The sequence below is a fragment of the Bidens hawaiensis genome, unplaced genomic scaffold (genome assembly GCF_021521415.1).
Source record: "Bidens hawaiensis isolate Kalapana, Puna unplaced genomic scaffold, B.hawaiensis_p1.1 tig00007551_1, whole genome shotgun sequence".
Classification (NCBI taxonomy): domain Eukaryota; kingdom Viridiplantae; phylum Streptophyta; class Magnoliopsida; order Asterales; family Asteraceae; genus Bidens; species Bidens hawaiensis.
In genome coordinates this window covers 886,772-893,345 of record NW_027491527.1, presented here as the reverse complement: position 1 = coordinate 893,345, position 6,574 = coordinate 886,772, and the positions used below count along the sequence as shown (strand labels likewise).

General features: G+C 31.2%; 1 pseudogene across 1 annotated transcript; it reads right to left on the bottom strand.

Moving 5' to 3' along the window:
• Positions 1–250: 250 nt before the first annotated feature.
• Positions 251–4,698, bottom strand: LOC143635528 (uncharacterized; annotated as a pseudogene). Its single transcript, XR_013154071.1, has 8 exons — positions 3,838–4,698; positions 2,950–3,028; positions 1,879–1,975; positions 1,741–1,804; positions 1,606–1,662; positions 1,484–1,521; positions 706–787; positions 251–599 (listed from the first exon to the last, which is right to left on the bottom strand). The product of XR_013154071.1 is annotated as an uncharacterized LOC143635528 (transcript).
• Between the last annotated feature and the right edge of the window lie 1,876 nt (positions 4,699–6,574).

Below are 6,574 nucleotides of genomic sequence, written 5' to 3'. Positions count from 1 at the left end.
TGTGCTCGCGTTTTTTAGAGTTTGTTTCTTTATCTTTTTCCAGAACAGTTAACTCACACTCACTAATCATAATCCTAAATCTACAAGTTTGTCCACTACTAAAGTCGAACACTCAACCACTTAAAAAATAACACTACAATTTACATACTTTTTGTTTCTCTTATCTAAAGATGCTATTACACACAATACTCAAATCATCCATTTGCGGACCAAAAGTTTATATATGTATAGATCATTCTCAAGTGATCTCTACATATTTAAACATCTTCAATATCGAAAAAGAGATCATAAATCACAGCAAATTTTAAAAATCAGTGCCTCACATATAATCGAATCTTAAAATCAGTTAACGATTCGGCTCACAATCATACATGTCGGTTTTTAAACACGGTCTTGTAAAAAGACCTGGTACAAGATCAAAGCTCCCTTAATATTATCCCCAACCTCGCACCTAAAGCAAATTTTGACTCCAAAATGCCAACACGTGTACAGAATGCTTAACGGGTATCCGACAAAGCTGTGATAAATCTCTGAATCTTGGCATGTGCTTTCTCCTTCTCATCTGGACCATCCAGGTCACCAATGTTGTCATGATATTCCTACACATATGTCGTAGATAGATTATGAACGACGAATTCGAAAATAATAATACTAAAAATAATAATAATAATAATATATTTCAGGAACAAAGTAAAATATATATACCTGCAGCACATTCTTGACATCCTTTTTGGTCAGCTTTTGCTGCTTAAGTAACAACTCGATTCTTGCTCTTATTGGAGGATGCCTGCAATTTTGCCAATTAAAAATTACAATATTTTTAGTAGAAAATTTCTTATAAACAGAAATATATGCACATGTATGTGTGTTTGTGTGTGTAAGCAAAGGTTCTATTATGCACAAAACACTTTTTGGAAAACATAAAAATAATAAAAAAAAATCATTCAATTTTCAATTTTAAAATACAAAAATTGGTTAAAATGCAATTTATAATCATCTCTAATTCTCTTTAAAAATTCTAAAAATATACATAAAAAAATTTGTTTATTTATAGAACCTACACGTAAAGCTAAATTTTTAAGGTGAAAAAAAAACTAAAATAAACATTGTTATTAAAAGTGAGCGCCTAGGTGCAATTCTCAGGTGAAGAGCATTAAATACGCTTCTAGTTTCCTGGCGCAACTCTTTAGATTTTCTTTTATTACTTATTGCAGACTTATTCACATTTGGTGCTCCTAGCGCTTTTTGAAACTATGAAAAACATATGAACAAATTAGTTTAATGTTTTTATTATATAACATAGACATTTGTATGAAAGAAGTAAAAGTTCTTAAAAATAACCATTATAAAAATGTCAAATGATTTAAGTTTGTCCTTTTTGTTCTCGTGATAATCTAGCCTTGTGTGATGAACCTTTCCCTAAACATGTGTATGTGTGTGAGTGTGTAGATATGTAGATATCAGAGATAAGTAAAGAGCATACTCAGAGGTCCAAAGATGACCTAAAATAACTGCAATTAACTGTACCGTCAAAAAGGAAAGAGATTAGAATCCAACAAAAATAGTCTTGTTAATAATGAAAAAGTCAACACGGTCACTACTTACCTGAAGAGAATAGAGTCCAGATTCTAGTTTTCGATTGTACTTTTCATCTTCATCCATCTGAATAAAAAAATGACGAACATATTAGTTATAACTTGCAACCAAAAACAATTGTCATAAATAAATAAAAGATTAAACCTCAAGATCCTCAAGTTCAATATCGTTCAGACTTTCAGTTTCTTCTTTCACTCTGTTTGAATATCTGTAAAACAATATAAATTAAAGTAAAGGAAAACAGTGTATACAAGAAATAACTTGCACAAAAAAATTAATTACCTCATATAAAGCTCCATAAGCCGGTCAATCTTTTCAAACTCGTTTTCCACAAATTTACTCAGTAGTCTTTCCCTTCTTGAACCCTTCAAGACACCACCTGTTTGACATTGTATTTTTTTAAAAGATACACAAATTATCCGGTTTCAAAAACTTTTGGATACAGTGATATTGGTTCTAAAATCTAAACATCTTATTATGGTCACATATAATTAGTTTAGAGTAGCTGCAAGAAAACAGATTTTGATCATAATGTCAAACAATCAGAACTTGCCAAACAAACAAAACAACTAATTATCTGCTTGTAAGTTTATCAGAAAATCAAACAGAATAAGCATATTCAAACACTATCTCTTACATGATTACAAATGCACTCATTTTGTTAAAACAGATTATTTAAATTTTATCAACTGCAATGCCAAACACCCACATAAATTATGCAATAAGATCAATAATCAAAATCATATGATTCAGTTACCGATACAAAAAAATCACATCCACAATGAAGAAACATATAATAAACCAAAACAATATGCTTATAGTTTTCTTCATTGCAGACATGGTTCTTATGTTTTGGTAACTAAATCATATGAATTTGGCGTTGATTCATTCATTCATCTGGGTGTTTGGCACTGCGAAGCAAAATGGGTTGTACTTGTAAAAGATAGTATCTGTATTCGTTTGTGCCGCCGCTTGATGTTGGAATAAACTTATAATCAGATATGAGATAACTAGTTGATTAGTTAACGCTTTACATGTCAAATAAACCCTGACTTATAGAAATAAGCAAAATCTATTGAAACAGCATGTCCAGAAACTATCAATCAATCCTGACATCTATTGTTGATTTTAACTGAAGCTTTTAATGCATAGAACCAAACAACAAATTGCAAGATATAATGTACCAAACACGTATATACCAAACATATAAAGTACCAAAATCAACCAAAAGATGGAAAGATGTAGAAATGAAGTTAAAGAAAGGGGAAAAAGATAATGTGAAAATTGATGGTTAATAAAAAACTAATAGACACACATAATTACATAAATATAAAAGTGAACTTGCCTTCTTACCAAAAAGTGATGCAACTAATGATATAAGACGCTCCTCCAATTCCTCTTTAGATCTTTTCTTGTTTTTGCTTGTTGGAATCTGAAGTTTAAGTGAAAACAACGTTATTTAGCCAAAAACTTTAATATCTGGCAACATAAATTATGCCTTAAACATACAAGTATACTTTAATCTATGCAGTTAATGCTAAAAAATATCGGATGTCGGTCAAAAACCGATATTTGAGATATCAGTTATCGCGGTGGGATATCGGTAATTTTAATATCATGCAGAACTTATATATATAACAATTTAACACTAACAATTCGGTATACTCTCCTACCATTAACAAATTAACCTTTTGCAACTTACAAAACACTAACAATTGTAGCAAGTAGGAACTGATTAAGAGTTAAAACACTAAAAATTGACGATTGACAATTAAGACTTAGATAACTGACATCGGGAAAACCGGTGATATCAGTCATAAATCAGTTCAATATCGCCAATTGGTATCGATATTCAGATATTCTGCTAGAGGTCCCATAACCACTATAGCACCGATATCAACTGCATAGACTTTTATAACATATAACTCATCCAACACAATCAAAACAGTCTTAAATTTCAAGCAACTCTTCATCATCTTCCATATAGAACAATGTAAAAATGTATATGCCAGAAAGAACAAAACAATTGAAGCTTCTATGTTTTGCAGACAAATTCTTCAGCATAACCTATTATAAAAAGCAACAATCACTAATGACAGAAACATACTAGTTGTAACAGTTAATCTACTTTAATGTTCAACACATAGTTATAGTTGCAGGCATGCAGCAAACCGAAGATTTAAACAATAATCAATGTAATAATGCTTGATATTAACATGAAGAAAAGGAAGATGCACTTGCCTTACCCATGAAAGCCGGAAAAGCAGTCTTAAGCCCCATAACATCGACAAAGCGTTCACACGCAGGCGGATAATTGGTCAAGGCAAAATCAAGCGCCCTAATGGCGGACCCGTAACACAGCTTCTTCTGATTCATAATAATAATCATCAGCTCGAACCCTTCGGCCTTCAAAAACCTCTCCTTATTCTCGACGGGCATCAACAGACAACACAAGCAATCAAACAAATTCTCCACCATCTCCTCCTCATCCAAACTCTTGGGATCCCGAGACTTGTACATGGCAACCGCCTGCAACACGACGTCCACCCCGTTCATCCCCCCTAACCGTTTCTGATTGGCCGCGCTACTCTGGAGCAAAATGGCCAACAACTCAGAGGCGTACTGCTTGTTACTATCAAACTCCCTAACCTTGATCTTGGCAAGAATCCACCTCAAGAGTTTAGTCCGCTCGCAGACGGCAGGCTTGACCTCGATGAGATTCTCGATGGTGGAAAGGGTGGTGTAGACGGCTGCGAGCTCGTCCGGGTCGGTCTCGGACAAGCGGAAGAGGGATTCAAGCACATTGTTGTGAATGAAAGAGTCGAGCAGAATGTGAGCTTTTGGATCTCGTCGTGGAGTTCGACTTCGGAGTCGGCGAACTTCTCGGGGTTGTCCGGGTATTTGAGGCGGGCAGCGATGTTGTCTTTCAAACGGCGTTCGAACTGGAGGACGAGCTTCTTAAGGGTTTTAAGGTCTAGCGCTTCCATGTCTGAGGACTTCTCCAGGGCTTCTAATACAGACAAGTCCACGTCGCCGTCGGTGTAATCGCGTTTTCGCTTGCCGGAAGAATCCATCGTCGCCGGAGGGGATTTCGCAAAACCCTAAAAATCAATGTTTTGTTTTCAGGGGCTGTAGCAAATGAATGTTATTATTATTATTATTATTATTATTATTTGCATTTACATATTTCTCCTTATTAAATCTCTTAATTACATATTTTCCAATTTAAAAATAACAATTACATATTTCCTCTCTGTTAAACATATATATTACATACTAGTTTTAGTGTCTGTGTAAAACACGAGATTATCCAAATTATAAAATTACAAATAAAGAAAAGAATTACATAACGTATATGAATATGTATGGCATCTATGTTTGTATCTACACTATGTGTATAAAAATTTATTTTGTTTATATCACAAAATGATTTTATTTAAATGAACTTAATAAAAAAATGCACTTGCAAAAACATACCCGAGAATCCTCCTTTTCCTTTTATTGAAATCTTCATTGTCAGTATCATATATGTATAATTGAAAAAATTAAGGAAGAAGACTTCTCATGTAATAGTCATACAATAGTAGTTCTGACAACTCAGCCTAAATACTGAAGGAGTGTAATCTTTATTGATATATTATCAATTTACAACTCATAGAAGGAAATGAGAGCATTAAATTATAACAACGGTGTTCTTCAATAACTATGTTTTTCTTTGTTAAACCATGAAAGGTTTTGATAAGTTTGACAACATAGAAAACAAAATGTTAACCCATTCAATTTTGTGAATATTTTTCTTCATTTAAGCATAGTTTTGCATGATATGCTTCTCATATAACGTTTTGATCACCATTGAAAGAAAAGTTAATACTGACACAAATGTTTCAAATTTGATACAAGTTAGAAGCATTGATAGGCCTGGAGGTGGTATGTCGTAAGTGTTCACCATCTATACTTAAATTCTAATAGTTGAGGGAAAAATAGTCCGTTTACTAAATTCTGAACCTTTTGATTTTTTTTCAAAAAATGTCATTGAAAATAAATTTGAAACACAAATCAAGTTTAAAATTATAACTTTCATCCGTTTGACATTTTTAAGTCAACACTTTATACTTGTAACAAATTTGACATAAATCTATTTGTATTCTCAAACTTTTAAAAATACTCGGATTTCTCATTTTTGACTCATAACAATTTTTTACCCAAATGTAGTTAACTTGTACTATACAATCTATTTACCAGTTTTTTATTTTAAAAACCAAATTTAAGTTTCATAACACCCGAAACAATCCTTGATAATAAAACCAATAAATTAAATATGATAAACTTTGTTATATATGAAAGTGATTGATATATATTTACTAAATAACCGAAAAAAATATACAGTTTACTAACTTAATCGAGAAAATAAATTTATAAATTTAAATCATATATTTATAATTTATAAATTTATATGACAATTCACAATTATAATAATAGACAAATGGACTTATTTAAAAAGATGGATCAACTCTAAGGCATAGATTTATGATTTAATAATTAAAAAAATCACTTTGTAAAATGAAAGCATGTTCGAGTTTTGCTTTTCATTATAATCTTCAGCAATATACATAGTAAAATATGTTAACGACAACATTTGAAATTATATATATTCTTTTCAATTTTTAACGAGCATGGTTTGTTGTTAATTTTTGGATTAAACCAAGTTTTTTGAAATATATAGTAAAATAATATGTTAAGATTTATTTTTATAAAAATATATATATGTAATATAAATAAAATGTAACAGAAAAGTGAATATGGACATATATTAGTTTTGGAGGGAAAAAATTGTGAGGTTTAACCATAAACTCACACGTGTCACAATTATTTTACTTTATTATAATATGTAGATTTATCCAATTCACTAAAATTAGTTTATATTTGATTATTATACCCTTGAATTAAAAAAGAGAAAAAGGAAAAAGACAAAAAAAAT